At 32.6% G+C, this 19639-nt stretch overlaps 1 long non-coding RNA gene across 1 annotated transcript; it reads right to left on the reverse strand.

Annotated features, from left to right (window-relative positions):
- Positions 1 to 9879: 9879 nt before the first annotated feature.
- Positions 9880 to 11447, reverse strand: LOC129229844 (uncharacterized). The gene is made up of 2 exons (XR_008581118.1): positions 10216 to 11447; positions 9880 to 10113 (listed from the first exon to the last, which is right to left on the reverse strand). It is a non-coding gene; the product is annotated as an uncharacterized LOC129229844 (long non-coding RNA).
- Between the last annotated feature and the right edge of the window lie 8192 nt (positions 11448 to 19639).

Consider the following 19639-nt stretch of genomic DNA (forward strand, 5'->3'; position numbering starts at 1 on the left):
ACTAAATAGATATCAACTAAACAAGTACGAAATAGATAAAAGCCGTCGAAAGCACAAAAGGAGCTGTTGCTCTCCTTGAGGCTAGCTTGCACATAAAGTACCGCATTGTGTATTTTCATTGTGATGTGATGACTGGGCCATCATCAGATGTTGTATCAGTGTATCTATATTGCTTACATAAACAGGTAATAGTTGCTTTGCTTTAGTAGTCATCATGGAAAATCCTTTGTCAGAAGTGGAAACCTAGCTGCTGCAAGTATCAGTACCTGTGAAGACCAACTTTCATCACTGCAACTTATACTTAGGTCACACAACAATGATCAAGATGTTGAACAATATTCTTCTTAACTAAGGGTATAGATTTTGTTTCTTCTATAGAAGTGACACAAAATAGTGATCAGTTTTGGAAATTTGATAAAATATGTTATTTTTGTGCCAAAGTATTAGGGCACGTTTACTTCAGCCTGAATATATCCAAAACTTAAGATATTCGGCACTGTTTCGTTAAAGCCATACCACCCGCGGATGATACTCCAATCACTTGGTTCAATCTTTGTAGTTCCGTTCTTTCTTGATGGAAGTCGCCGCCAGATTGCGTTCACATGTTTACTGCTTTCTGGTGATCATTTCCTCTGCAAATATCTCTTGTACTGTATAATAGTAGTTTTTAATCTAGTAGCCGTTATTGTTTTTATAATAGAAATAACTAAAGAGTCCGACACTGAACGGTGAAGAAATAAGCCAAAATGATACAATGGGGCGCCAAAAAATCAGTAGTATGAAATATACCGAAAAATAACCGCATCCAAATTTAAAACGACTGTTGAGGATTTCATATTGCGCTTAAAAGACTACGTTAAACCACTATATCGCGGTTTCAATGCGATTTCGTAGTCTGTAGGGCGTTAAATTTTTATCGAAATCGTAAATCAATTTCAATTGGAATGTCGTTTTTATTTTCCTGAAGTTTTCAAGTCCTTGTGTGTGAACCATCTGGTTTTTATGATCACTTTAACAAGTAAGACGGGTATGATGTGACTTGTGTCATGTTACCTACCTTAATAGTATAGTGACTAAAATTGATCCTTATGTGAAACTTACGTGTCGGTCACATCTATGGTAGCACACTTCGTTTCGTAAACGTTTCAAAATGGTTATCGACGTTGTTACAATCATTTTGAAACGTTTGAAAGTTACTTGTGCTGTCAGGGACAATGGTCCCCAATCTCTTGACCGTCACGAAACGTCACTGAAGTGAAGGGGACTGTACGTTACGGATGCCAGTTCGTGGCTACGTCTCAAGTGACGTTGGAGTGGCTCCTTCACTGTCACAAAGTGATCGGTCACGAATTGATTTTTTCAGAATCGGTGTAAGGAAGTCATGAAACATCTCTCAAATGTGTCAGTATGACTCCTCTGAGACGTCACATTTCTGTCCCTTTGTGACTGTGACCATTGTGTCTCGCTGTGAATTTTCTGTAACTTTTGCATGACAAGCTCTGTGTCATCAGGGAAGTCTGACTTATTAGGGCGATTTTAAAATTTTTGGTGGAAAAGCTCTTAGAATTATTGCGTTTCATTAAAATTGCGATAAATTATTCTAAAACATTTGGTTTTATTGGACATTATTGTTGTAAAATCCTACAATCAGCCAATTCTCGTAGTGTGATTTGACTTCGCTATCAGTTTCAACCTGTCACGTGACAAATTGATGGACATCCGATTGGTGAATCGCATGCGATTTCGTTAACGTGACTGGCTAAAATGGAAATTAAAAAAAAAAGAAAAAACATTTTTGCTATTAAACAAGTGCATTTCTTTAACTTTTGAATTTGGCGAAATCGTAAATTGTTGTATTTTTAATATGTAAAATTTCCCTTAATTTCCATTACTTAGGGGGTCCGGGACACATTTTAAAAAAATCTATCAAACATTTTAGAGTTTTGAAATTTTTTGCACTGATTCAGAATCTATTTAATAAGCAAAATCATAACAAATATTAAAGCAAAAAAAATATTTAAATTTGATTAGTTTTTTTTTTAATGGTTTAGCTTTAAATCGCTAAAACGCAAAATATTCTTGGTCTTTTTTTTTTTCCAAAAAAATATGCCCAAATATCTAAGCTTTAATTTTTATTCGGCGATTTAAAAGATATTAATTCAATTAGAAATAGGAAATATCTGAAGAAAAATTCGAAGATACTTTTTTTTATTAATCATATTTTTTGCAGAAAACATTTTTTTCACATTTGTCGAATAAAAATTAAACTGCTTGAAAAAGATATGCTCCAAATTTCATTACTTTATCAGTTCTTGACTTATAAGAGTTTGAATGCAAAAAACCGCAAAAATTGTATCATGGAGAAAAACGCGTTTAAATCTAAGTATGATATTAGCTAAATGCATGCAACGAAAATAATTATACCTTTCGGTCTTATTAAGATAGAAACAAGATTCAAACCTCCATTTAAGCAGAAATGGACGCAGAAATTTTTTAAATGATAAAAGAAATTTGCAATTTTTGTGTCTCGGACCCCCTTAATTTTGAAATTTATCTCGTTTTTCTCATTTAAAAACTAAAATATTTAAAATGTAGTAATTATAGTGCGCCGGAACATTTTGAGCTTCTTTCACAGAATGATTAACTAGCGTTTTGCTGTACTCTCTTCCATTTAAATATTTTATTGGCTTGTAAAAATCTTTGGAATAGGAAGCCTTAAACTCAATGAATTCTTTTCCTGAATTTTATATAGAGTAATTATTTTAGTAGATGTAACTGTACTTGTAGTATTGGTACTAGATATTCAATTTTATAATAGAGAACCATTTGTATGAAAATTTCAATAATTTAGCATAGCGTTTGCTAAAACGAATTCAACTCTGTGTATATACACCTCCATATCACTAAGAGCTTATTATCTTTGAGGTAAAAAATTTAACACATTTTAAAAGAATATATGCATGAATTTAGTTCGTGCACTGCGAAACATTTATAAAAATTGCTTAAAAATTCTTTGGAGAAGGATTGGGAAATTGACAATCTTGAATCATTGGCGTTAAGTTTTGGCACCAATACCTGCGCCAGAAATGTTTTACCTTCGCATACGTTAACAAAGAAGTTGGGATCTATCTATTTGCATCACATAGGGCTACTTTACAGCAGCAAAGTTACTTACATAAAATTCCCCAAATCCTTGCCGATTTCCCAATCATCGAAACATTCCCATTCTTATTACATTTTACGATTTACGAAATCATATTGTTAAAAATGACTGTTACAAAGTACACTTTTCGTAACTTCGAAATAAGTTACAATATTTTTTAAAGTAATAGAGTGTATCTATGCTGTCCTGTTTAAAGGATAGCATAGCACCCTCTTTCATCGAAGTCTTTTATGTAACCTGCCATATGAATGTATTATAAATTTTAAGATTAATACAGCAGACCGACTCGTGAGTGAAGCTTTTTGTTTCCGAAAATTTAATAACATCGTGAAAAACTGTAGATCGAATTGAATAAGATCACTTGAATGAACCAATAGGGCAGCTAGAAATTATTTTTGCTTCACCTTGAAGGAAATTTTTTCCTACGCTACTGGTGCATAAAATTCGATCGAATTGAGTATGCCCTTTTAATTGACCCGTGAAATTATGTTTAAAAATTGGGAGAACTTTTACCATTCTGCGTGAGGTTTTTCGGGGATTTAAATGAAAAATGCGCGTCAACCCAGTGAATGAATACCCCCAACCAGCGGACAAATATAGCATTTTCTAACGATTTTCTTTTGAGAAAGGTGTGCTTAGGGGCATCTGCAATTGTGTTCAATTTGATCGAATTCTATCCTCGAATAGCGCAGACAAGAAATTTCCTTTGCCCATCCAGATGGAAATTTCTCGCAACGCTAAAATTCGTTCGAATTGAGCACAATGCGTTGATTTTTAGTTATCCTTTTGTTACTGCTGCCGATTCATTAAAAAATAAAATAAATAAAAAAAACTTTTGAAACCTTACTTTCTTTAAAAGTTACGAGCTGTTCATTCACAAGTCGGTCTACCCAACTGATCTAAAATGCTGGTGATCAAAAGAACTAAATATGAAATTTACTTATTTTTATTACTAAATTTTTAGATAAACGTGTTACAAAAATATTTCTAAAAAAATATCAACTGTAGTCCAAAGAAGATAAATTTTATAGTAGAATGCAATCTTGACGATTAAAAAGTTTCAATGTAATAATAAAGATAAGGACCAATTTATTTTACAGAACTTTTCTATCAGTGTTAAAAGAATTTAATAGCTATACATTGGTTAAAAACGAATGTCATTTTCCTAATATTTTAAAAATATTAATAAAGCAATAGTGTAGTTTTTCACCCACTTTATACACTTTCCATTTACAAAATAGTTTAAAAAAGAAGTTTGTGGAATAACAGAATCGTAATGTAACACACACTAAAGCCCTCGATCGTAGATTAAGTAGCTACACTACCGCCATTTTGGGGCTAAACGCCGCTTTTTTCCTATGCCTGCTATGATGAAGTAGCGTGCTTATCATCTTGATTGTGATTTCTTATGAACTCCTTGTTAATCCAAAATTTAGAAGCAAATCACGTTACTTCCTCACAGCAGGCATAGGAAGAAAGCGTCGTTTAGCCCCAAGATGGCGGTCGTGTTGCTAGTTAAGCTACGGTCGAGGGCTTTTAACACATACGAATCATGTTCACCAATTTTCCGAGTATTTTAGAATTAAAAAATCCATATCGATGGTTTTTGATGGATGGTTGTATTACTTACTTATAAATGGGTCTTACCATGATTTAGATAATGAATTTCTTGAATTATATGGATTCGTATGTAATAGATATTAATAATATTCTGAGTATCCGTCTGATGAGTAACAATCTGATTAATAATTGGAGTTGTTATTAACGCAGGCATAAACAAGTATCGATAGAAGTTTGTATTAAAATTCTCTAGTGTTGAGATTGAAATTCGTCTGCAAAAAAATTTTGTGATGCTTTATAAAACATATCAATATTTAAAAATGGTTTTCGAGTAAATTTACATTCCGTATAAGAACAAAGTGATTCTTTTGTACAAAAAAGTATTTGAAGAATTTAAAATATTTATGACGATTGTTAATCTTGGAAACAATTATTGATTATATTGAGTGAAATATAATGTTCCTGAAACTTGTAAATACAATATTCGAAATAAAAATATTGTAATTTATGATTCTGTTTTTCATTGGAAACTTGATTACTTTTAGCATAAACAAGGCACAAGGCTTAGAATGCAATTCATGTTTGAAATTACATTCAATAATTTACTAAATGCATGATTTTATCGACTCTCGGACACTGAATCTTTCGCAGTTGACTTTTGCAATTTTATTCTCAATTCATATTGAAAATCCGTAGTTTAGAATATGAAAAAAAAAAAAAAAATCTTGTAAGAGAAAAGAGTGTGTGTGTGTAAACTTCATGTCAACGGCTACTGCATAACATTTGGTTATAACGTAAACGAATTTGAAAGAATCAAAAAACTTGTCTACCTGATTCTGGGTCAACACGAACAAAATTGCCACTTTGTCAAGCAAAAAATAGACGTGGCAAAGGTTGGCGACAAAACAAACTCTCATTGATTTACTTCCCTTATAGCGCTTCTTACAAAATAGGTATTTTGTGTATATTTGTATAGATAGTGTGGTTGTCAAAAGAGTTTTCTAAATGAACACCAGTAGTTCGTTTTCACAATTGTGTCATTGTAACGTTCAGTGAAAAAATGGTGTATCTCTTTGTAAGTGATTTTACTATGCCTCATTATACAGCGTATCCTCGTTTAACCTGCAAGAGCTCTATTTTCGCAACCGTTAATCCTGGATACATAATTCCAGTTGTAAAAATGTTCAAAATAAAGGGCTGAGTTGAAATGTTGAAAGTATGAACCAAAAAAGAAAATTAGTGAAAAAATAAGAAATCTAACTTTTTATATGGTTTCTATGTCATCCCATTCGTATTTAGGGTAAACAAAAGTATTAAAAAAAATTCAAGCACAAATCATATCCATATGACATTAGTTCGACCAACTTTCATTGAGATATGAATCACAGCGTTTTGCGACTTACACCACTGTATACTGGCAGTCAATAACACATTCATATTTTTTCGCTAAACTTTTTCTTTCTGCTTCAAATTTACAATATCTTATATCTGCACCTTATTTTGACCATTTTTGTATTTGGAAGTTGGCATCGAAGACTAAAGATTGCGAAAATAAAGGCCTTGCTGATTTAAGGGCAACATGCCTTATAAAGCAGTTTTCAAATTTTCCCAAAGAGAAAAAAAAATACAAGCGTTCAGCAACTATTTCTTGTTAGATATTTACATTTGGGAAGTGATTTGCTTACAAGTTGCACCATATAAAATCAGCATAAGAATTACCCTAATACAGTACATTCCTACTTCTGCATGGTGTGTTATGTGTAACAAAATGAACAGCATAAAAAGAAAATTGGTAAAAGAGTTAAACATCATATTTATTTCCAACATGCGATTTATAACATCAATAATGTAAACGTTTATATCACAATGCAACGTTACAACCAGCAACATATGAACAGGTGTTCAATTTTCAAGTGCATGAATATTCAGATTGTGCAGTTAAAGGTGGTTAAGAACGTCTGGAGCAGGTGTTCACGATGATTATGACCATATTCATAGCCTAAACATCAAATTGTAATCAAAAGTATCTGTTGCATAAAAATACATAAAAAATAAAAACAAGAGGGATTTTTGAAAATATTTTTGCTTCCTTATGCAAGTGTTTCAGGGTTTCAAGAGACCCCTTTTTCAATACCATCCGATTAAAAGGCTTTCAACGGATATCTTTACATCCAAAAGCTCACTACTTTGCATTGAAAAAGGAGTTCCTTGAAACCCCGAAACACGTAAATGCAGTAACCAGCTAATTTTGTGCGCAAAAACGTTTAATTCCGCTTCCTTCTCAGCACCAGGGTATTTACTTAGTTCTTGTTTTTCTTCAATTTAGTTTGGAACGTCTTTTTTTCCGCTGCAAATCTAAAATTATAATAATATCTAGTATTTGATATTCCTCAGGGTTGAAATAGTAATGGAATATAATACACTACAATCAGACCAGTGGTCGGAAGTAGCGCGCACTACTATAGTCGTTACATTTGTTTTTAAAGTTAGTAGTGAAGGGTGCTCCTTTTGAAAAAAAAAATGTAGTGTAGTGAGAGGGTAGTGTGATACAAAAAAAAACTGTCTTGTAGCGATTTCTGGCAAATACTTCTTATGTTAGTTTAGTAAATAAACCAGGTTTGAACGATATTTAATCTAGCCATTACGAATTACAGCTAAATATATCACTTTTTTTTTTTTTAATCATGACATCACCATGTCCTCAAATGCGAATTTACGCTTATGATCTAATTTAACAAAATATGTGTACTACTATGAAACATATTTTCCTCTATAAGTGTCGATATATATTACTTCTTGGAGGAAATCAAAAAGCTTTAAATCCTGAACGAAATCCCAAATTTTGATAAACTTGCAGCACGTCTTGAACTAAATATTTGCTGTCAAGAAAAGTTGAAGACTGAAATAAAAATTGTAAAAAATGATTTGGCATGTTAAATTCGCTTCAAAAAACCTGAACAGATAATTGATAACAACTTCCTATTTTTGAGCTTATTTACTACTCTAAACTTTTTTTTTTTTTTTTTGAACGTGGGTATAAACTGAATGTTCCAGGCAAATTTATCTCCTAAAAGTTTAAATAGTACATTTCGGAAGTATTTAGTAATTGCTACTAAAAAAAAAAAGTAATTATAATTAACTACATGCGGTAATAAAGTAATTGCAGTAGTTAACTGTGAAAATAATGAAGTTTTTCCGACCACTCTGACTCTGGCGAAAATCAAGGAACATTCCAAAAAACTTCAACCTGAATGTATAAATGTTTTCGTGCAGTGATTTGAAACATTATAAACAACTGTGACGCATATTAATGCTTAGCTGTTTTTATGCCTAATCATTTCATTCAGCAAGTGATATAATGTTTATCTATTGGATACACAAGTTACTCTAAAAATTAGAATTATTAAATCTCTTACAACAAATTTTGCAATTGAAATCCTCAATGATAAGTAATGAAAGGTTAAAACCATAATTTTAGGTAAGCATAGGTGAATATCTGCTCCAAAGTTGAAAATATATGTAAAAGTATGTACAAATATAAAACTTTCATATTGAAGAAAAATGGAAGAACAGGATTTTTAAGTGCTCTAAGAAATCACAAAGATCAACGCCTCTGCAGAGGCGTTGTGCTGACACATATGTTTTGCAAGACATCAAATGTTTAGCAGAGTGCAATATAAATTATAGTTGGTTGACCATTAGATAGCGTGTACTAACACAAGTGTTGCCAATTTTAAGAGAAATAGTCGTAGACAGTGATGTTCCCATCAATTTTTCTGAGGGTATACTCCCAGTAATCCATTGTGCATGTGATCATATACATAGTATGTCATAATATGAAAATTTATGAATCTTGAGGGTATACACTATATATCTAAAAAATGTTTGAGAGTATGGTGTATACCCTAGAGCCGCTATATAGATAGGCCGACGCATCAGTCAGTTTAGCCATTTTGGATCGGATTTTTCATTGTTGAACTGTTAGGGTTACCACAGCAAAGTGTCAGATATCGCCAAATTTTCCGAAAATAATACTTTATTTAATAAACAATTTACGTGCTGCTAATAATTGCTCTCAATAAACAATCACCAAACGCGATAACTCGCCAGAAAGGACAACCACTGAAACACGCGCTCCGATCCAAAATGGCTAAGCTTAAGCTGATGCGTCGGTTCGTATATATAGGAGCCTTTAGTATACCCTATGAGAACACCACTGGTAGTAAAGCTAAAAAAATGCAAATAGTTTTATTCGAAAGCTTGTGAAAATGGCACATTTAAAAAATGAAAGTAAACTTTCATTAGCTTTTGAAAAATAAATGCATGTTTATATATTTTTAAGGAATCATAAAAGTAGATTTTCAACATGATTCAGCTTTCAAAATGTCTTTATATTTTACTCAAACACAATTGCTTTTTTTTTTTTAACTGAAGAACATATTGCATCCCAGCAACGAAAGTGATTCAACTCTAAGAAAAGCGCACTAACTGTTGATTTGAAATCTAAATTTAAAACTCTTTCTTGCTCTTGCCACAAAACTCGCAATAAATTAGCTTGCATAACTGGTGCGTGAGGTGTAAAAAAGTTTACGACCTTTCGCTTCACAATTTAACCTGCAGATTATTTTCGTTTGTTACGTTATGTTACCTTGCATGCGAGTTTAGTTATCTAGTACTTAAAATTGTTAACCCATCGAATTTTCTAGCATCCATTTTACTACTCAATATGTTTTTTTTAAACATTTAAAACGATGGGACATACGTGTCACCTAAATTCAAAATTTTTTAAATAAATTAACCTATACCAAACACTTTTTTCCGTGCTGTTGAGGCATCCACTGCCGTGAGAAGGTAAAACGCAGTATCTGAATTTTTTTTTAAATATTTTTGTCATCTACTGTACTTAAGCTTTATTGTACAAGTATGCTTATTTGGTTTCCGCTGAAAATTAAGCACGAAAAAAATATCTAATTCCAGGATTTACCTGTTGTTAGTATGGAATATAAAACGAGTTTCTTTCTAATATCTCAAAACCTCATTTCTGCAGATATTACGCTTTACCTTCCCACGGCAGTCAAGCTCTTGAGATCAGCAAACAATATGTATATATAGCTTTATTTTTATTTTTTATTTATTTTTATTTATTTATTTATTTATTTTGAGCAATCACAATTGCTTTTATTTGACTGTTTTGATGTGCTATCATTTTATTTTCCCGCCAGCACTCTCTGCAACATCACCATCGACCGGCTCCTCACGATGCTGCTCTTCTAGCGAAAGCCTTCTCCAGGTTGGGTCAATATCCTACACTTACACGCATACATACACGCACGTACAAACAAACACATACACACACATACACACAAACACATACACACACATGCATACACCTACACACAAACACATACACACACATGCATACACCTACACACAAACACATACACACACATGCATACACCTACACACAAACACATACACACACATGCATACACCTACACACAAACACATACATACAGCTACCTACACATACACAACTACCCACACACTCATGCCTGCACACAGACACAAACACACACGCCTACATACACACACACTCGTGATTGCGAAAAACATAATTTGAATTCCAGATGTCAAAATTCAAATTAAGTTTTATTTCTCATTTATTTATCTTAATTTCTGAAGCCATCGCTAATTTCCACCAAAGCTTATGATCTTCAAAGGGCTGAAAATATTCCTTCAGTGTGTTTATCTGTTATAAGTTTTTTTTTTTTCAAATAAAAGAAATAAAAAAATATATATTATAACTATAAACACCCCACTATAATTAAATCGCCTACCTTGGCAGCAACCAAATAAGAAATTTACGTTGCTTTAGTTCATCATAAGAAAGAGCAATAACTTTACTTAACGTAATTAATTTTGATGTCAAACGAGGATTAATCGATCTTAACCACAGGTGAGGTAAGCATGATTTACCATGCTGAAACTTAATTATCTAATCCTAGTTTAAAACTTAAAATGAGGCATATGCTTTTGTTTGCTGATGCCACGTTAAATATTTAAAGTTTACTCGTATATTTACGCGTTTTGAACACAAAGTTTAAAGAGCGAGTTCTTGGTGAAATAAGTAGTTTCGGTGCGCAAAAGAAATTCCTCCTCATTCTAGGACGTGAAGTTCCTATATTAATATTTAAAATCTTAAACTAAACCATGAAGAGATATTATATGAACATATATATCCACATAATACCACCCACATAATAGATAATAACAAATAGGAAATAAATGTGCTTGCCGTTTTAGAAATAGCTGCACAACATTCAAGTAAATTTATGCATTACTTGGCGTACTCCCCGCCCCAAAACCAGAAAGATCCCCTCAGAGTGAGAGTCGTCAAATAAGAGAATACCCCTCAAAACACCCCCTGAAAATTTCAGTGGCGCAGTCTCGCCCTGACCCCTCTCCCTAGGTGACTCCTGACAAAACCCTGGTTTGAATGTTATTAGTAGGAGTTATAAACATGATGTTTTAAGGGAAAGAAACATTAAGACACCACAAGCATATGCACATGTTTTAAAATGTGATCTATTCATATTATCAGTGAAACCCGTATTTTACGCCCCCGAATCTACGTTTCCCCTGCATTTAACGTTCTTTCATCAGGTCCCATCAACAGTTTTGCTGCTATGTATTTCCCGTATTTTACGTTTTCCCCGTGTTTTACGTTTTTAGCCTAGTCCCTTGAGAAACGTAAAATCGGGGTTTCACTGTATTACAAGAAATATGAATATATTTTTAAATACTTCAAATGAATGAAAGGACAAATATTTTAAAGCACTATGACATGAAAAATCAAGCAAGTTGCAAAAGCGCATTAAAGCGTCAGCTAAAGCTAAGCGTAGTTATTTAACAGCAAATACATTTGTAAAAGCACCAGCAAGAAAACATATTTTCGTTTTTCAAGCAATGCAAGCGTTAAAAGCAGTATCAAAATTACTATTTCGCTTTATGTAGCTAACACAGATAAGTAATTGACAAGCACAGCATTTCTTAAGACTTAAAATTAGTTGAAAAAAATAAATAAAGCAAAAAAATAATAAAAAAAGGATAATAATAATAACAATATTAATAATGTGTGTAAATAAAGAGGTTCATTTAGTTGCGAAAGTAATAACAGTACCGTGCAAATTAATTTGAAATAATCAAGGAAAAGGTTTAGTCATTAGCAAATTTTTAAAAAACAATGTTAATAAAGTACAAATTGTCAGTTTTTTTATGAGAGCTTTATTCAAACTGATTTCTCATTTTATTCATATTTTAGCACAAAGCACTTTCGATCATCATTTATTTAACTCATTGATTAGATTTAGAAAAATGATTCTATTTTTCTGAATAAGTAGTTTGTGCTGCTCCACATAAAAGTAATAAACTGCTAATATTTTTATACGGGTATTATTGTAGCAAGCGACCTAGCTCTCTAGTTAGCTATTAACTTCATAGATGGGGTAACGTGAATCAGTTGATCTTCACTGGCGGCATCTACGAAGTAACTAGCTAATTAAGGAGGTAAATCGCCTACTACATTGCTGCATGCTTGTATCCATCATCATCATAGTTGCTTTGTACTGAAAAATTGGAAAATAGGGTGAAAGTTATGTCGAATTAATTTATGGACGAATTACGCAAGTGAAAAAAAAATGAACTATCACACCATTAATAAATGTCTTAATTAGGGATCCATATTACACGCACTCATTTGGTGTGTTGGAGGGGAGTAGGTTTGAAACTGATAGTGTATGACTAACATTTAAAGCTATTAATTGCAATGGCGGGAAACTTCTAGCACTAGTAAGTAAAAAAAGAAAAACGCGTTTTCGTATTACCACTCGTCCTATTAATATACGTTCCATTTACATGTAAATTATGCACCTCATATTAATTTGCACAGTACTGCGTAAAAGCTTTTTCGTGCAAAAAAGAAAAAAAAATAGAAACGAAAATCATTTACTTGCAAACCAATTGATTATTATATACAGTTATACACGAACTACACTTAAAGTTGTATGCATTATCTTGAGTATTATTGAAAGCACCTTTAGTGAGAGTAACTTGTGATATTTCTTCTATTTAATAGAAAATACAACAGCAACACACCATCCATAAATACACTGTTAATCAACACATACAAGCGTTAAGCTTTTTCAGAAAGCAAAGCGAGTAGTATACTGTAAGAGTTAAAATTTTGTTGGCACAAAAATATTTTATGCTTCATCAAACATAACTTGAATGCACCATGCACAAGAAACACAGTTCCATTCACAGTAGGACTTTTCAAAGCATTCAGAAGCGAAGCAAGCAGTTTTAAGAGCAAACACAAATGCAACATTTATTAGCAAAAATATTTTTGCATTTATCAAACACAACATTAAAGCACCATCTGCAAAAGCACAATATTTTTAATAATTATAAACTGCAAAGCATTTTGAAGCGAAGCAAGCATCTTTAAGAGCAAACACAAAAATGCAACATTTATTAGCAAAAATATTTTTGCATTTATCAAACACAACATCAAAGCACCATTCGCAAAAGCACAATATTTTTAATAAATACAAACTGCAAAGCATTTAGAAGCGAGGCAAGCGTTTTACTTTGAAAGCAAGCACGTGAGCAGCAGCTGCTAGCACAAAAGTGTTTCATAATCAAGCAAATAAGACACTAAAGCACCATCCACGAGCACAGTGTTTTTAACAGATGCAGTGCAAAACATTGAAAAGCGAAGCAAACATTTCATTTTAGGGCACTGAAGTCTTATTCGATGAACCATTTTTGCTAAAACCAAAATTTCACCGAACGCGCGATAAACTGGCAATGATGCAGTCGTCAAACTTTCTTTAAGGGGTATCCATTTTCGGAAAACTTTTAGGTGTAGATTCTTGGGAAATTTCGCTACCTTTAACTTCATTTAGCGATAGTTTTGGTTTTGACGAAAAAGGTCGACAGAATAATACATAAGTACTCATTTGAAAAATACTGCATAAATACAACACTTAATAGTACAAAAATAGTTCTTTGTTTAGTTGGACAACATTAAAACATCATTAAAACTGAGGCATCTCAAGCTCAAATAAACGCCGCATCATTGGCTAAGCAAAGCGCAAAAACAAAAGCATTGCTCTTTATTGCCAAATGCAAAACATTAAAGCACACCTTTCGTTTAAGCATTCAAGTTCTTAAGGAAATGCAACATTTAACCACTAACCCGTGATAATTAATGTCTAATACATTTGACTCAAAAAATGGCATTTAAATGTACCAAGAAGCAACGCCATCTCGCGGCCATCTAACGACGTCGTTGCTACGAGAATGAGTGGCAACAATTCAAATCCTCTATAATATTTTGCATTACTAGCTTAATGCAAAATATTACTTAAAATATTACTTCGTACTAATCAGACGAAACTTAAAATCGTCTGATATTGAAGTTTCTTTCTTTAGAAAGAGTTTTACAAAGTTGAACAGAGTTATTCTCTTATTGCAGTTCATTATTATTATCCGATCCTAATGTTATCCGACAGCGGTTCCTAAAATTCCATTTTAATGCTAATATTCCAAATTCCAAACATTTGGTACAATTGAAATTAATTATGGCTCCAGTATTTTTAAATTCTCTGATACTTTCTAATATATCCGATAGATGGCAGTATAACTTGGAAGGTTTGACCGCTCTATGTTGAAAACCACAATTCTATAGGCATTTAGTGTCACGGAGGTAGCGATCAAACGCACCATTTGTGCGCAAAGCAAAGTTTAAATAAGTGCGTAATTTAAAGATTTAAGTGCAAGCAAAACAAAATGTTGATTGTCTAGCAAATGCAAATGAACAGCATCACCTACAGGCAAAGCATCTTCACCGATACAAAAGTGGACAAATTACTTCGCTTGAATGGATAAGAATAAATAATTTTATTGCTTTACTTCAAGCGGTAATCTATTACCAACAGAGGGTTTTCACATTTGAGATTAATTAACTGCGATTAATATTAAGATTTTTGGTAATCACACACGAACACATTCATTTGCTTGAAAGCGAAACAAGCTGTTTTATGATTACGATGTTCAAGGTTTTAATCGTTACTCATGTAAAAAGCGATCTATTTGCGTAATTAGTTAACTTTTAAATGGCACCACTAAAGCGTTTTATAGTATCGGACTGTTTCCAGTGTGACGCCATCTAAGAACAAACTGACTAACTACATGAGTAGATCGCTCACTAAAAGAACACCCACTGAACAAATATCACTTTTAAACTTAACCTCAGCATGAACATGAAAACAAAATCTTTTACTCACAAACTATCCCCAAACAGTCGGCAGATTGAAAAGCAAAATAAAATGCTACGAGATGAACTTTTTTTTTTTTGTTAATGTAAAAAATTGATCAACGAAACTAAAGCAATGACATCTAACTAATCGCACCATGAAAAGCAGAATCTTGAAAGATGGTTAATAAATCTGCTTCGTGACATTCGGGATACGCTATTAGAGTGTGCGAGAGGAATTTCAACTAGCTTGTGGACCATACTTTAAAAAGGTACACCAAAACAATTCAGAATCATGCAGCACTGCAGCGTCAAAAATGCATTCTTCACGCGATAGAAGGCGTTCAAAGAGAGTTTGATACTACAAAAGTGTTCTCTTAAGATAGTGGGTGCGATTAACTATTAAAAAGTTTTTTTTTTTTTAATGATAAAATCCTCGTTATTGAAGAAAAAATCAGAAAATTGTTGTTGCATACACATGTTACAGTTGCAGAAACCCTTTTGTTAAAAACAAAAAAAAGTCCTGAGCTTACGACTGTTAAAAGAAGCCACCAAAAACGATAGTTTGTGTTATTGTATTGAAACGGTTTAGTTCTTAAAATTTTTAGTGTTTAACAGAAGGGCTGTAATTGTATCAAAACAAGTTGATTTTATGCACCTATAGGGAAAACTGCTGTAGAAAGCCCTCTACGAAAATATTTCTGACCCTGTTATGTGGTTCCGAATCGTCTAGGTGTACTCTATCACGTCTTCTAGTTTGGTAAACTTTTACTGATTCACACTACATTTATTTATTTTGTAGTTATAAGGAACTAACTGCTATCTTTAAGTTTAATAAGGTATAGTACCTATCAAGAACTAAATGGCAAATGTTTAATTGTGAATACAAAATCAGCTAGCTGGCACGTTATAGCACCGAAAAAGAGTCTCTATTTTGAACGTTCTTTCTGTAAAATGAAACGCTTATGTAATATATCAACTTACTGAACGGAATTTTACGGAAATTTTATTTAACACAATCCGAATGTAAATAATATTTTCTTGACAAGATTTTTTTAAATGGTTTTAAGGATATTACTTATACAGTGACCTCTCACTTATACGCGACCAAAGGGGACAACGAAATTTTCGCGCATAAGTGAAAAACTCCAAAAATAAGCTTAAATACAGTAAGTTATCAACAGTTATAGTAATACTAATAGTACACTACTGATACTAATGAATAAATACGCACATAATTTCCATTTATGCATGTAAGTTAATAAAAATGTAAAATTTGAAGTTGCACGTTTTGCCATTTTTTATACACTGTGCAGTATGTAAGCGAATTCCACAAATACTAAAACTGTCGCCTGATCAGTGTCATAATCTGTGAGGAAACAAAAGATCCTCGATAGGCTATGTCAATGCTTTCCGCTTCACCACGACTTTTAGGAAGGTCAACCTTTTCGCATGTAACCCGTTCTCCCCTCTCGATGTCAATACCCCCAATCGCACACTTGCGCGAAAAAAACGCGTTCTTGGAAACATTTCGAACATTGGAATAAGGGTGTGTGAAAGCATTCCAAGAGACATCAAGAAAAATCACAAATCTTCCGATAAGCAAAGCGTAAATAGGCGATTTAACTAAAACTTGAAAAAAATTTATCGCGCATAAGTGAAAGGTGCATTTTAGGTTTCGCGTATAAATGAACAAGAGTTAACATTTTTTTCCTATATCGCTGGCCGGGCCCGTGAGAAAAACGCGCATAAGTGAAAAACGCGTATAACAGAGGTCGCGTATAAGCGAGAGAAACTGTATTTCAAATTTTAGTGAAAATTTCGAAAACAGTCTTTGCCAAACAACATGTTTCAAAAATCGTAAAATAACATGAGCATAGGTAAATTTAAATTACATTCTGCGCAATTAAGCGTAGCAGTAAAGTTTATCGCATCGACCAGTTAATTTATATTCTTGCAAATACGTGGTGGGGGGGGGGGAGTTTTCAGTCTATTTTGTTTTTAATTATTAAAATTTTGAATCTTAATTCAAAATTTGAAATTTAGTCTGTTCGAGTATCATTAGCTCGTATTACATCAACTATTAATTGGTTTTCATTTTCAAATTGAATTATTTTCCAGCCTCTAGAAATTTCATTGATTTTTCAAAATATGAAAGGACGAAAAATGCAACATATGCTACATACCAAAGTTTTAGAATACTAAGAAGACGTTTTTCTTCGAAGTTTGAAAGTATAAAGAAAGTATTTTTCTATAATGCATAGTTAAAAAGGAATTAGAAAAAAAAGGAGAGAAAAGAAAGAAATATTACTATGCCTAAAATAAAACTACTTTCTAAAAATTTTAATTTTCTGAGAACTTTTTTAATGTGTCATTTTCACACCTTCATAAATTTCGTAACGATTTGTAGTTATATAGAATATTTCACAAAATAAGAACGTTGAGTAAATGGAGACTATTTTTGGATCTCGAATCACACATTACATCAAACACACATAAACTATTACCAATGCCACAGTAATACTTAATGCCTACTGCATTTGCCTCAAAAAGTGAACTTCCGTCTACTCCCTCATTAACTTCCGGTACGGAGGACAGCGAAACTTGGCGGCAATCCAATGATGGCGTTGATATGGCGATGGATTCAAACAATTCAAATCAAATTGTTAATTGGTTAATTTCTAAGTTCAAATTTAGAAATTAACCAATCGTTAAATTCTCCGCTGTTCATTTCTAATACCTTCGGTAGATGGCAGTGGCCTCCGTACCTACTTGACTGGTCCACGTTCCCTCGTTTTGAGTTCAAATTTGTTCTATGTCAAAAGCGAGAAAGCGATTGACATTTGGTATTACGGAGGCGTTGGTTATTACAAACACAAAAATAACTAACAGCAGAAAAATATGCACTCTGCAATTTCAAAAAGTACAAATACTCTCGTGAAGATTAAAATTGTAAGCTCTTAAAATCTTGGCTAACAAGAGCAATCCAAAAGTTCGATGTTTCATGCAGAAAGTGTAATAAACGTGATATATACGTATATTTATAAACATTTCAAGAATTCAAGCTATGAAACTGAAGTATTTTCCAAGTGGGACTGGAAAAGGGTAGAATAGCGGTACATTGGCGACATGATGGATTTAAAGCTGTTGCAAGCTAACGATTTCCTAGTTGGCAACATTCTATAAGTGAATGGCAACCCTAGTATTCGCCGCCATGTTTGGTCAACGTTACATGAAAACTACTTATTTGGTGATACCATACGTTGTTTAGTCTTATTTAATGGACTTTTGTCCACTTTAATGGACCTTTAAATAAAATGAGCCAAATAACATGATTAAAAAATCAACTGAAAAGTAAAATAATCCTCCAAATTACTTAATCATAAAAAAGCCAACAACATTGAAAGTTCCATTCAAATTTAAAACGATCCGCCAAATGTAAATTAAGGCATTAAAAAATAATAAAATGTAAAAGGATCCGTTAAATAAATAAAATAAGTCATTAAGATACATTAAAGGTTCCATTAAAATGCCAAATTAAAGCATGAAGAGCAAACATGGCGATGAAATAAACCATATTTTTGTGTTTTCACCCATGTAGAAAATAATCAATTCGCCAAATGCCACTCTATCCTTATTCTACACTCTTGCTTCCAAGTGTATGGCATAGAACACTAGAATTAGAACATATAACATTCTTGAAACATTTGATTCAGTCTTTTCTATTACATGTAGTTCATTCTAAAGGTGAAAATGCCTATTATAATTGTAACATATGTTATGAAACATTCATTATACACCTTGGCAGAAGAGAGTAAAAATAAAGTTTTTATTTTAAGTTTATTATTGATCAAATGATAATTAAAAACTTCTTATTCAACGAAATGCACTTCGATAGAAATGATAAACCAGTGAAATTCTTTTAAAATAGGAGCTAACATTTAACGGATTCAGAATCATTTCCGCACCTACCCAGTTTAGGATAATATATTGCGTATCATAAAAATATGCTACAAATTCTTTGTAATTTCTATGATAAACATTAATATTCTTTGAATTTTCAGTAATTATTTTCATGGAAAAGGCATTACTTTTAGTCCAAATTAGCGTCTATTGTAATCACACTTCCAATGAATTTTCAAAGCTCATCATTAAATTTGATAGAAAAGATACCAAATGACTATTTTCATTGAGATGTAATTATGCATAATGAGAAGGAAGTGTAAGTGTAATCTCGAATTCGGGGAAATAACTTCTATTTTAGGCTACTCGATAATCTGAATGAATGCTGTATGGGGGGGGGCATCATATAGTGTTTTTGTCTAGGTAACCTTAAGCGTTCAATTCAAGATTCAATTTTCACCGAATCTACTATCTACCACACAACTTGGCTTTCAAAACGAAACTTTTAAAGAATGGCGTGATTTCAAGGTTCAAATTATACTCATCAATTCACCAAACGTATTCAAAATGTATAGAAAATTGATTGTGTAACGTCAGATCACTCAAATAAAGAACAGCATAAAGTGGCTAAAAGACACCGTATCAATACCACTTATAAGACGACATAGCTTAAACATTCATCGGTCATTAACCGC

The sequence above is a fragment of the Uloborus diversus genome, chromosome 9 (assembly GCF_026930045.1).
Source record: "Uloborus diversus isolate 005 chromosome 9, Udiv.v.3.1, whole genome shotgun sequence".
Taxonomy (NCBI): domain Eukaryota; kingdom Metazoa; phylum Arthropoda; class Arachnida; order Araneae; family Uloboridae; genus Uloborus; species Uloborus diversus.